Consider the following 13850-nt stretch of genomic DNA (forward strand, 5'->3'; position numbering starts at 1 on the left):
TTAAGTCATGTTTACACTAGTATAGTAGTTCGGTTGGGAAACAAAAGTTCAGTTGTCATTTCTAAATAAATAATAACGTCATAAGGACTATTAGTAATTAGTGTTTTTTAATCTTTATACTTAGAAAAAGAAAATAAAACAAATAGTTTGATATACCAATAAAACATATTTTATTACCCCGGAGTCATACAGTTTATGGCTAATTGAGTTGATATAGAAGTAAGAGTATAAAAAGTCATTAAAATAATAACTACTTATCCCTGTATTGCTACACTTTGTAACTCTAGTAGTCTAAGAAGACTGAAGTTCATAATCTTTTTAAAAAATATAATTATCATATATATGCTTTTCTATATTTCAATTAAGGCATTTTCGTTAAGAGTAACTGCTCTCCTTACATATATTTTTTTTCTGCTGAAAATGTTTTAATTACTTTAATTTTACGACATTGGGAAACTAAACCAATACGTACTACAATTTCCTTTTCAGTTAAGTATTAATTTGAGGACATATCTCTAATGTTTTCATATAGACAGCAATGAATTTTCGAATGTTCCCTATATACTGAATTGCGAAAATTATCTGTATTTTTGTTTCGTGTTGATGTTCATGTCTTTGAAATGTTTCTTTTCGTTCTTCTTTTTAAGGATAAATGAAAATTCACACTGATTGTACTAATCATATGCTTGCTTTGCTAATTCATTTAAAGGTGTGTTTGCACCTGTAAAAGACTTTTTTGTGACCTTTGAAAGTATTTTCTATTTTGTATTTTGCATTTCTTGTGTTTCACTGCATTTGTTCTGTTTTATATCCTGCTTTTACAGAGGGCTATATTTCAAATAATTTTAATTAAAATCAAAAATGACCAAAAACAAGCCGTTTTCATAACATTTTCGTATGATCATTTTACAACGTATAATCTTTATGAAATAGCGTAAGTTTCCCCAAAGAACTTGAGATAATAGATACTACATACACTGTGAAGTCAACCTCATATCTTGACCTACACTTAGAAATCGATGGTAAAGGAAATCTATTGACCAAACTTTACGACAAACGTGATGACTTTTCATTCAGAATTGTCAACTTTCCTTTCATCTGTGGCAACATCCCTTCGGCTCCTGCGTATGGAGTGTTCATATCACAACTCATACGTTATGGCAGAGCTTGCCGGGACTACGCAGACTTTTTGTATCGCGCTAGAACTCTAACAAATAGGCTTCTGGAACAGGGTTATGTTGCTACAAGATTGAAGTCATCACTACAGAAGTTTTATGGTCGTCATCATGAACTCGTCGATCGTTATGGTGTATCCATCAGCACCATGAAAACTGATTTATTCAACGGGTCATAGTTTTCCTTTCCTCGTTTGTCTACCCCGGACTTGACTTTTTATGAGCAACTCGTCGGGTGTTTCTTGAAAAGCAGAGGAAGCTTATCCTACCGGTGCACCTGGTCCATGGTCCCAGTTTTTAGTGGAGTCTGAGGTGCTCATTTACTTTTGTTACTTTGTATGTATGATTTTAGTTACTTTATGTTCTTTGTTGTGTATGTCTGTTTTCCATGTCTGTGTCTTTGTCCCTGGATTACATTCTTTTTATTACCGCTATAACCTTGGTTCCCTTGATTATTCTTTCCAATCATATGATCATATGAAATAAATACGTTTTCTTTTCTGTTTCAACGGCATAATATCGATTGTATTGTAAAATTATTTGAAGTCGTCTATCACATGAAAAATCTCTTTATATACTTTATACAATTATTTATATCGTTTTATTTTTTCATATCATTTCATTTTTTTCGCATAGTATATGTAAAGATAAAGCAATATCAATATTTTCATGTCAATGTGGGGTAAAGTATTGCAGTACTATGCACCAACTCAATGTATTTCTTCACAGGGAAAATTCAACGTTAACACAATTTTCGAAAATCACCTTTATGTGGCAATGATGGTTTACATGGTTCATACTTTAAAGTCGGAATATTTCTAGTAATTTGTCAAATATCAGTCTGTTTGTAATGATTTATTTGTCCAATATTGAATCTGCTCTCGCGAATAGTTTTTATACTTCCATTCATACTTTATTCCAGAGATCACGGAACTTACACACTTGTATGCCAATCATCTTTCAGAATATCCTATATTTAAATTTAAGTCCACGCTACAGAATGTCGACTGCCTACATTACTTTGTTAGTATATCATACCAATCTAGATGATTTTGTCAAGATATTTTGCCAATCTAGATGACTTTGTCAAGATAGTATGCCAATGTCCACCATGAGGAAATTCAAACTTGATGAGTCACTCTAAAAAATTACATCGATTTGTAACAACCATTTTCTCTGTGTTTAAAGGACTATTCTTAACTACGATGGATTTTGGGTTTAGTATTTATTATATTATTACATATCGTATTTTATATTTTCCATTTTTACAATGTATTTCTAACAAATTCTTGTTTTATGATATTTTGATTACAAATAATTTTGCACGGCTGATGTAAGCTGTTTATATTCGAAGTAATTTTGTTTTTGGTATTTGAATTATCAGAAACAGTAGTAAATAATTGATTGGTCTATTTGTAGGTATTTGCCTAATTTTGTTAACTTTCAAAAATGCATAAAAAATGAATACATATTAAAGAAAAACTGGCTACACGTACTTGACTCGACCTATTAAACGTCAACCAATATATTTGTTTTTAAAAACAATTTGTAGAGTTACTCACTAAGTGAGTGGAAAATGGGCCTCGGGCAATATATCATATGTGTATCATAAAATATGATGTTGCATGCATTGAGATTACATGAGAGTTACAAACTACTATACATTCCAATAAGGATTTTGAGTCTCCTGGAGTATGTGTTTGCTTACTTAGTTTTAATTTTATTTTCCTTATGTTTGCTTTTTGCTTTTCTGCCTCATCTTTGTCCCTAGTTTTCTAAGATATCACAGTAACATTTCTTTGTTTCATGAATTTCTATTTTTTAAAGGTCTGACACGAGGTGTTCTATTGTTTTTCTTTTTAATATTTCCTTTTACCGATGCTTATACAAGATGTATGTAACTCTTAATCTTCGAAAATGGCTGTAAGATGTGAATTAAGAACAGTCTCACTTCACATGAAATGCTATAAACATATGTTGAGTTATTACTCAAGATAACATTATATTGATGAACATTCGGAAGGTCCGGTCAGCATTCTTAAGGCTGCTTTTGATACTGAAAAACTTTCACCGACATAGAACATTCGTGGCATAATTGCATATTTAAAAAAAAACAACAACAATAACAACAATAAACAAACAACAAACAAAAACAAACAAATACAGAAAAAAATCCCAAACAATTGATTTGCTTAATACTTCAAGACTACCTTCTATATGAAAGTTACAAGAAATAACTACAAAATGAAAATTGATTTTGAATTATCCCAAAGAGGATCTTCTGGTAAATTCATGTCCTATAGTGCAGTTTTTTACCTATTTGAATAGCAAGAATATCTTACCTTCAACATTCAAAAAGAATTTCCCAATTAATTAAAAAAAGAAATACTACTAATTGAAACTGATATAAATCCCAAACCAAAAAATCCCTAAGTGAAAGATTTTGCATTTTTTAGTCGAGAATGAGATGCATTTATTATTCAAATTCCCCCATTATAAGTATAGCAGGTCGTATCAAACACGGCTTCTTGGGCTCTAAACCTTTATTTTGTAAAATAAACAACCCTGAAATACAACAGTACAACAATAAAGTAGTTACAATACCACAGATTATGTAAGTAAATATAACAACTTGCTGTCGAACTATCATCAATAGACTGCTGTTTACACTCTCGGTATATAATTAGAAAACACTGACCATGAAAATACTCAAGTTAAAAATATATCTAGCAGTCATACTAAAAATAGTCATAAATGAATAAACAAATTTCTTCACGTGAATGAATGACAATCATAGACCTTATCAAAATACTACTCTAAGTAATTCACATATAAAACCAGGTGCACTATAAAGCATATACATCTACCAATATATAAGACTAGGTTAATAGTCTACAGCTGCATGTATAACAACATACTGAGTCAGCACGTGTAGTATCTCCTGAAATTAAATAATACAGCATAAATACTCGGATCAAAGCTATGAATCCATCATGTAATACAGACACTCATTACACGATCCATGAGATATATAATTCTCAAAAAATATCAATTTAACATACCTTTATGATGAAAGTATTAATACATGTAGATACTAGCATAGTTACAATCAACAAGACTAGTATACATAATAATCATGCGATGTCAAATATAAACCCATAACTGCAAGGGTCAAGGTCGCTCACAGAATCTATTTAGAATCTTTCAAACTACAGATTTATTTCATAATACATTAACAGATGCATAAATAATCTCTTATCTATCATATCAATCGGATCGAAGGCCAAACTTACCACCTACGGACATTACACGTAGTACATACGCCATTCACTCTCTACACTCTACAAAGTATGATAATATACTTACCAGATATTAAGTGCTACTTAATCGAGTGTTCCTTCCGCACTAAAGATGTGCACTTAAATGTATATCATTTTCTGAGAATGTGAATTATTTCAAGAGTGTAGCACAATGTTTCCAAGTTTACTATTGAACTTCCATTTTCAAGTTTAATTTTTAAAATCCAACGTGATTTGTCTGACCAATCAGAGCTGACAACAGAGAACTAAATCTGGTGGGACAATTAGCATTGTAAAGGTAGAAACTATCACAACCACACTCAATAAAGTGTGAATGATCAAAACTTTAAACATACTGGAGAACATATATAGCAGATGACGGAAAATAAAATGAATACACAATAATGAAATAAGTAGAAAATAGCGAAACATACACCCTTTTCACGTAACTGTCTAAAAGTAAATTTTGAAAATGTTTAGCAATATATAACAATTTTAACAAATTTCTATCAAAACTGTAAAGTCAAATTTCTTTGAAAACGGAACAAATTCATAACGGAACATTTGAAAATAGTACCATCAAACTCATAAAATTGCTTTCGTCATTTATGAATGTGAACGCTGAAATTTAATTGATAATTATAATGTCGGTACTTTACTATATTAGTCAACTTATATGTACATGTATTTGATATGTCTCTTATGTGTTCTTTCCAAATACATGATTGAATTGAACAAATCCAAGAAGTTGAGATAATCTGTTCATACTTAAATACTTTAATTACACTGAATTCTCTGTTCGAATTGACTTGTCACGTGTCTCTTGTTCAAGTCAGTGTTATTCGGCCGTAATTATTGAATAAGTGATTCAGGAATGGAATACCTTTGTCATACTGGAGTAGCATTAATAGGGAAATGATGTTTAACGCCTTGCGATGTCTGTTTTATAGTATTAACAGCGATTGAAAATTCTTTTGACTGGTTGGAGCAGGTTTTAGAATCATGTAGACATTTCCATTAAAAATAATTTCAATATATTTTTCTGTTAAAATCTAAACACATGTTTGATTTTTATATAAGTAAGTTGATAGACAAAAGATAATTTCAATTGTGTAAACATGGAGCGGACGGTACCCAGTTCTCCTTGTAGGAACATAATTCAAAACTAACTCAAAACTGATTTGTTACTTAAAACGCACTTAGACGTCAGTAGAATTTCGCACCATTTGTTTTTCTCCCCCATAGAGCCGTTTATTTGTCTGTGTTTACCTTTTCTTTTGTTTATGTTGATTCCTCATATATTATCTTTTATGTGTTCCTGGAGTTGCTTTGATCATGAAATGATTTCCATTTGTATGTAGTGTAGGTATTTCAATATTCTGAAACAATATTTCGTAATGTAAGGGGAAAGTTGATTGCGCTTTTAAATTTGTTTCCATCCACACTTCCATCGTAATTACCTGTACCCAGTCAGGACAATTGCGTATTATCCAACTTTCCAGTTTTTGCCTTGAAATTGCCCATTTTAAAATTGATTTACAAACTTCTTACTTTTGCCTGACGTATTCACGTATTTTACGCTTTATTTGCTATACCTTTTTGAATGAAATCATCATCCACATGTTTTACATGGTTATAACTATCATTGTGTTGAAAGGTTGTTTTGTGTTTAACTTTATTTTTATATAGTAGTAGAAGAGGGTCATTTCAGTTTGATGTACACGTATTGGTATTTTATCAATATATGATCTTATATTAAAAATTGAGAAAACTAGGGTTAATGGTAAGATATCAGCCGGTGCAACATTTATTAGGTCGTTTCTTAAACCTAGTTCAGTCTTAAAATGGGTTGCAAAATGTTCGACTATGGACATGGAAACAACTGTATTGAATAGAAGTCTATGAATACAGTGTTATATATTTGTTATGAAAGTCTCACGGGTTTCAATGTTCTTCATCAGCAAGACTAATTCGACAAAATTTGTAAGTTAATCTGGCAAGCGAATTATTTCGCTTCTAGAATTAGCTTTTTATTATTAATGACAAGAGAGCAAAACAATTTTGGAACTTATTATCAAGTTTCCTGTCTGTAATTATACCATGTCCGTTATCACGGAAAAGTAGGACTTCATTCAATTGACTAGATAGTTTTATTGAGTATAATTCCCGGAAGGCTGACATTTTCTTACTGATTTAACATAGGATGAGAACTTAGTTTTACAACTGGTTGAGATGCTCTCAGTTGTATTAAGTGTTAGTCTCTGTAAGAATCAAAGGAAAATACAATTCCATTCCATTTTTGTAAATTGAGTTATAATTTCATTGAAATGTACTAAAATGATCATTTTAAGGTAAGACAACTCATTTTCTTACATTCTATTGAAATATTTCTGAGTAAATCCAATAATGAACAAAATTCTAACAAACAGGCTTCTGAGCCAGGGTAATGTTGCCAAATGATTAAAGTCATCACTACAGAAGTTTTAGGTCGTCATCATGAACCTGTGAATCGCTACGGTCTATCCATCTGCGCCATGAAAACTGATTATTAAACGTGTCATAGTTTTCCTTTCCTCTTTGGTCTACCCCGGACTTGACTTTTTATGAACAACTCGGCGGGTGTTTTTTGAAAAACAGAGGACCTTCCCCTATCGGTGCACCTGGTCCATGCTCCCCGTTTTTAGTGGAGTCCGTGTTGCTCATTCGCTTTTGTTACTTTGTATGTATGATGTGGTGATTGAAAAAAAATAAGGACAAACATAAAATGTTATCTTTTGAACTACTAAATGTTTAATATATTGATCATTTATGACGCAGTCTTAAATTCGAGCTTCATTTACAGGGCAAACATCATGTGGAGTGATGTTCACTACAACACAATGATTCATTACTTAACATCCCAACAGCTTGTTTGAATATTTTCATTTAAGAATGTTCAAAATGGCACCCAGAATACGTTTATGCAACCAAAAAAAACATAACACTATGAATTTATGTCTCCACTGTTGTTAGGGGTTTAATTTTAATGGTAAGGTATTGTATATAGATTTTTAGTTGAAATGATCTTCGTTAGATTGGAATTAACCATCATCAACGAATAGGAATAAAAAGCTGCAGAATTGAAATATAACTTGTGTACGTACATTAAGTTTGAAGCGCTAAAAATAACATCCACAATAACTGAGCTTTACCGTAAGACAAAGTAGCCATATCGAAGGTATAATCAAGGACAATTTTATAGCTGAACAATGCAAAAACACTAAAAGATACGCATAGACAAAAATGGCTAGTTAGTAAAGAAATAAAAACCATGATATTTTTGTATATTATAAAATTTGAAATCGAATAAGATTTATCATAGTCTTATCTGCATGAAATGTCATGTATTTTGAACGAACGTAAATATTTTCCCATTCTGACTTGATTCCAGATAACGCACAGCATGATATGAAAATTTCGTTTTCTAATTATCTCTGAGTTTTTTTACTTATTTTGCATTTGTGTACTTTTTGCTGAGATGAATTTTTTTATTATGCAACCATGTGGGGCTATTTATGAATTAGATAAAACATATTTTATTAATTAGAATCACATTTCAAGTATTTAACATTGTCATTTAAATATAAAACACGTAACTTCTATTGAATATTGTATGATTTTTGCTAAGAAGCATCTGGAACAATAATATACCATAAAAGCTCATACAAATATTCATCTGGGTATTCGAATTTCAATTTGTTTATCAGCACATCATCATCATCTCTAACCAGAACATCCTCTTGGCAAGAAAATTTCAAATTTATCGACTTAATTCATTTAGCACATGACCTTATCAAATTATACAGCCGACATTATTTTAGGTAAAATCATTAATATAATAATATTCAACAATTTATGCCAATTTCAATGATTACTAGAAAATCAGTTCTAAATAATCTGTTTAGTACAACTGCTTTTATATTTTAACTCTATTACTTCAAAACGGTAGAAAACAACTTCCAGAAAAGAAGAAAAAAAAAACAACTGTTGAATTAAGTAATATCAAAACTTAAGGGTTTTTATAATCCGTCCAATTTCAATGTATTTGAAAGAAAGTTTTATATTAAATCTATAGGACAAAGCTAATTCATATTTGAACAAATAAGTAGTCCCCTTTTGCAGTCTGAGAATAAGCAGCCATTCAGCAACGTGAACCCCCTGCACTGCATTTGACACCAAATTAATAAAACACAAATTAAAACATAAAATGATGTCTTAATATTTCATGACTAGTCTGTGACACTACTTTGTCTGTGACAAATCCTCACGTAGTACTTAGTTTTTCATTGTCAGTAATTCTTCAAAACTGAATTAGAATAGAATGTAAATTTGTTACTTCATGAAAAAAAACTTAAAACGGTGTGTCTAAATAAAGAAATACATAGTATTAATTTTATACTTTCCATTTATTCTTTCGTGTATAACTTCAGGATAAATCAGTTCTCACTCCACATTTCATTTGAAGCATGTTTATATGAAGTACTATTAAATGTTTCCATTAAGAGCATTTATAGAACGCATTGTACATAATCTTCTTTTCCAATTCAGCTTTTAAAAATTTTAACACAAATTGCTCTGTCTTTTGGTCATCTTAATATTAATCTGCATACATGACATGAATCTTGTTCAAATAAAATCCTTATACAAACACAAAAGCATAACATCAGTGCATCATGTAAAACGAAATTTGATCTGTAAAAAGAGTAATCAAGGGAATCAAGGTTATAGCGGTAATCAAAAGAATGTAATCCAGGGAAAAAGACCAGACATGGAAAACAGACATACACAACAAAGAACATAAAATAACTAAAATCATACATACAAAGTAACAAAAGCAAATGAGCAACTCCGGCTCCACTAAAAACTGGGAGCGTGGACTAGATGCACCGGTAGGGTAAGCGTTCTCTGCTTTTCTAGAAACACTTACCGAGTTGCTCATAAAAAGTCAAGTCCGGGGTAGACAAACAAGGAAAGGAAAATATTACCCGTTGAATAAATCAGTTTTCATGGTGCAGATGGATACATCCTCAAGTATTACTTACTTTTCATTGTCAGTAATTCTTCACAACTGAATTAGAATAGAATGCAAATTTGTTACTTCATGAAAAAACATAAAACGGTGTTCACCATTCACAATATAGTATTTGGACACAACTTGTCATATCTCAAGCTAGTACACCATTAAATCACATTACAGGGAAAAGAATCACAAAAATGATTTTATTTTTCACTTGATTAATTAGCAATAACATTATAAACTGTCTAACAATTGACAAGAATATGTGAGCTTTTGTTATTTGTATAGCATTCTATACAGAACACAATATGTATACGTGTATATTGTCCATAACATCAAGTATTTGTCAATTTGTTCTTATATTCTATTGTAAATAACAGTCATGCAAGTATGCTCTTATATAGTTTCATTTATTGAAGACCCATGGATGACTAGGTTGTCGTCTCATTGACATATTTACCATATCCATTCTCCATATATACTTGCCATGCTCCCAGTTTTTAGTGGAGTACGAGTTGCTCATTTACTTTTGTTACTTTGTATGTATGGTTTTAGTTACTTTATGTTCTTTGTTGTGTATGTTTGGTTTCCATGTCTGGTCTTTGTCCCTGGATTACATTCTTTTGATTACCACTATAACTTTGGTTCCCTTGATTACTCTTGCCAGTGCACAATGTGCTTACAAGTTATCAAGTTCGTATCAAATGAAGTTTTGATGTTAAAAAAAGAGAAAGGTAATGCCAAAGAAATTAGAAAATGCTGTAAAAGTTAAAGATAGATTTACTTATATAATGATTTCTGTCGTTGACCTTCATGGATTCAACGAGAAATCAATGATAACCAAGGTTCACCAGTAAATAAACAATTGAAGGAAAAGATCACACTTTGTTTTAGGCCAACAGTTAGACATAAATTTAAAAAAAACAACTAACAAAAACAAACAAACAAAAGTACAAACAAAATAAAACGAAACAAAAAAGGCAACTAAATAAAAATATAAATACCCTGAGCGATGGCTGAGGTTCATATGTTGGAAAGTGTGCCTGTTACTTACCAGCCAATACAGACTTTGTTTCCTTTGCGGATTTCTTTAGAAATGGAGAAAAGATAGTATAGTTTTCTTTTCTCGCGTTGTTTCAAATACTCTTTACTATCGTTTAAATCAAAAGTTGGCATACTGATTAAAGAAACAGTTTTGCAAATATTTGTGCACACATTTATTTGATTGGGAAAACTGATAGTTTCTAGAAGTTCTTGTCCACGTCATTGTAAACATTACAGATATTTTGTGGAATACAAAATCAAACATTCTGGAGATTTTCGTTCTTTTGTCCAAGAATTAGAGAAAAAAATATCCACATATACATATCAATCATTGACAACACGAGATGATAAAGAGCTATCATTGTATACAGTTAAATATCACTCAACAAACCTTGGAAGCTAATTTAAAACGTGGGGTATTTTTTGGGGCAAGTCAACATACGTATATGATACTGTACACCCCAAAACAAAACCAAAAAGGACACCTATAAAACATAAAACACACATTCAAAACATAACAGACATTAGGAAATGTTTGGTCAATTGTCTTTTTAAGGTACCGTTCATATTTTTCAGTATATTTACAGTTTTATACTTGTTGGTGAGATACCGCAAATATAATTGTACGATTTTTCGTCAATTAAAATCAGAATAATGTCATACTCACTATGCCAATTTTCGAAATATATTTCATAACAGAATTAAACAACGCTTGTCAGATACAAAAAATGTATTCTTTCGAAAGCATAAACATATGATGAAAATCTAATTAATTCTATTGATTTATTGAAAGTACAAAACAAACAAAAGTTTGTTTCGTATTGCTCCATAAAGAGGCGGTTATAATTATCTCTGGAATATAGATAAGCTGAACATTAATATGAGTTATACTTTTTAAAGTATCAGTTTGAGATGAAGTAATCAGACTCCAGATACCAATAAAACAATTTTATTGCCCTTATTTCGAACAATTTTATCAGCTTGATGGCATTCATACTGGCAATCTGGTAAAGAGGAATGAAAAAAAAACATTAAAAAAACTCAGTGCTTTGAACAAGAATAATGTTTAATTTAATTTACTATGCGAAATGCTGAAAATGAATATTTTCATTTCTGACGTAAGGTTACATTACCATTACATTGTCCTCGAATGATTTCATTTCAATGTGACAACCCCGGTTACCTGACTGTTATACACAATTAGTTCCGATTTTACTGATTGTGGAACTTGAGTCCGAGTTGCTCATTTACTTTTGTTACTTTGTATGTATGATTTTAGTTACTTTATGTGTATGTCTGTTTTCCATGTCTGGTCTTTGTCCCTGGATTACATTCTTTTGATTACCGCTATAACCTTGGTTCCCTTGATTAGTCTTTCACTTACACTTATATTTATAAGCAACTGCCTTCGCCTTCACAAAAAAGTTCAAAGGAAAAATAAAGCTTTTATTTGCCCTCATCCTCACCCTGGAACAACAGCTGTTTTTTATTGACCCTTCATCTGAATGTTTTAACTGGTTTCTTCTTTGCTGAGACCAAAACAGTTTCAAGATAATAATTTCAAAATTTCCTTGTACTTAAATTTCTTTGTTTTTATGTTTAATACTTATGATAATGTTCGCTAAAAATGAATTTGAATTTTTTTCCTAATCTATACGACTTTATGTTGATGCCGAACTTTACTCCTTTCCTGACATTCTATTCTATTAAATACTCCTATGTTCCCATATGAAATTATCTACATGGTAGTATTGAAACACCTCGGAAAATGGACGCCCCCAGAATATCTGAGAATGAAAAACAAAAAGAAGTCATCAAAATAGCGCTCATGTAACAAGAAAAACAAGGTTCCTCTTGATAACAACAGTTTTTTTGCTTCAATGCAATTTATTTTAGAAATGAATACAACCACTTTAAAGAAAATATAAACCCAAATACAGAAAAAGCTTGAAGGCAGTCTAAATTGTGTTTTTAGAAAATAATGATCTTATTTGGAAAAGATAAAGACTGCCTTTCCTTGAAAATTGCAATCGTTTTAAAATATCAAGGACGAATATAATTCTTACAAATATCGGGGCAGTGTTTTTATTTAGAAAATAATATACTGGAAATTCAGTCATCACATGACATGAAAATAAAATTAAATGAACAATATATAATTGATGTAATGAATTGTTTTCCACTCCAGCAGAACGCGAGTTCCAGCTAGAAAGTAGATAACTTGAAGGAGAATTTGTTTCTCCGATGAAACTTGTAGAAAGATTTATCAAGGAAACCAGGATTAAAATAGTAAGAAAGAATAACATATTTTCATGGACAACAACTAAATATAGAAAAACAGACACACATATCAATGAATGTGGAATAACAAAACCCTGACTTCGATAAAAACTTAAAGCATGAACCAGTTATAAGTTGACTCTGCTTTTGTAGAAGCAACTGACGTTTTGTAATCAAATTTCACATCCAAAAAAGACGAAAAAGAAATATGACATGGTAAAAAAGCAATCATGGGTACCAAGATTCTAGCTGAAATCAAAAGAATGTAATCAAGGGACAAAGTCCAGACATGAAAAACAGACAAAAACACAATAAAGAACATAAAGTAACTAAAATAATAAATACAAAGTAACAAAAGTAAACTTGGACTCCGCTAAAAACTGGGAGCATGCAACAGGTGTACCGGTAGGATAAGCGTCCTCTGCTTTTCAAGAAACTCCCGCCGAGTTGCTCATAAAAAGTCAAGTCCAGGGTAGACGAAAAAGATAAGAAAAACTATGACACGATGAACAAATCAGTTTTCATGATGCAGACAAACATAACGATCCACTTTAATCTTGTAGCAACAATACCCTGTTTAAAAAATCTAGCTCTGAGAAGTCTTGCATTGTACAAAAATTATAAAAAATTTGGACAATCTCTGGCATAACGTATGGTTTATTATTGCGAAAGAGTAATTCAAAGATAACCGTTTGATATTCATTTGATATTCATTTAGAGTTTACATTCTTAAAAGTAGCCAGGAGTGAATATCAAACGAATAGCAAACGGTAAAATTTTACCGTTTGATATTCAGTTTGACATTGAAAAGTTTGATTGTCGAATATCGAACATCGAATATCCAACGTACTTGATCTCGGTATATTCAGTTCGTTGACTTCATCAAACAGTGTAGTTAAAATCTTTCCTCTATTCTAAAATTCAACATGAGGCCAATATAATAAGCAGACTAAACTATGTAGTATTTTTATATGAAGCAAGGCTGTTGTAGGATTT

Source organism: Perna viridis, chromosome 3, assembly GCF_037379345.1.
Source record: "Perna viridis isolate PV_CMFRI_1.1 ecotype Kerala chromosome 3, ASM3737934v1, whole genome shotgun sequence".
In the NCBI taxonomy this organism is placed as follows: Eukaryota; Metazoa; Mollusca; class Bivalvia; order Mytilida; family Mytilidae; genus Perna; species Perna viridis.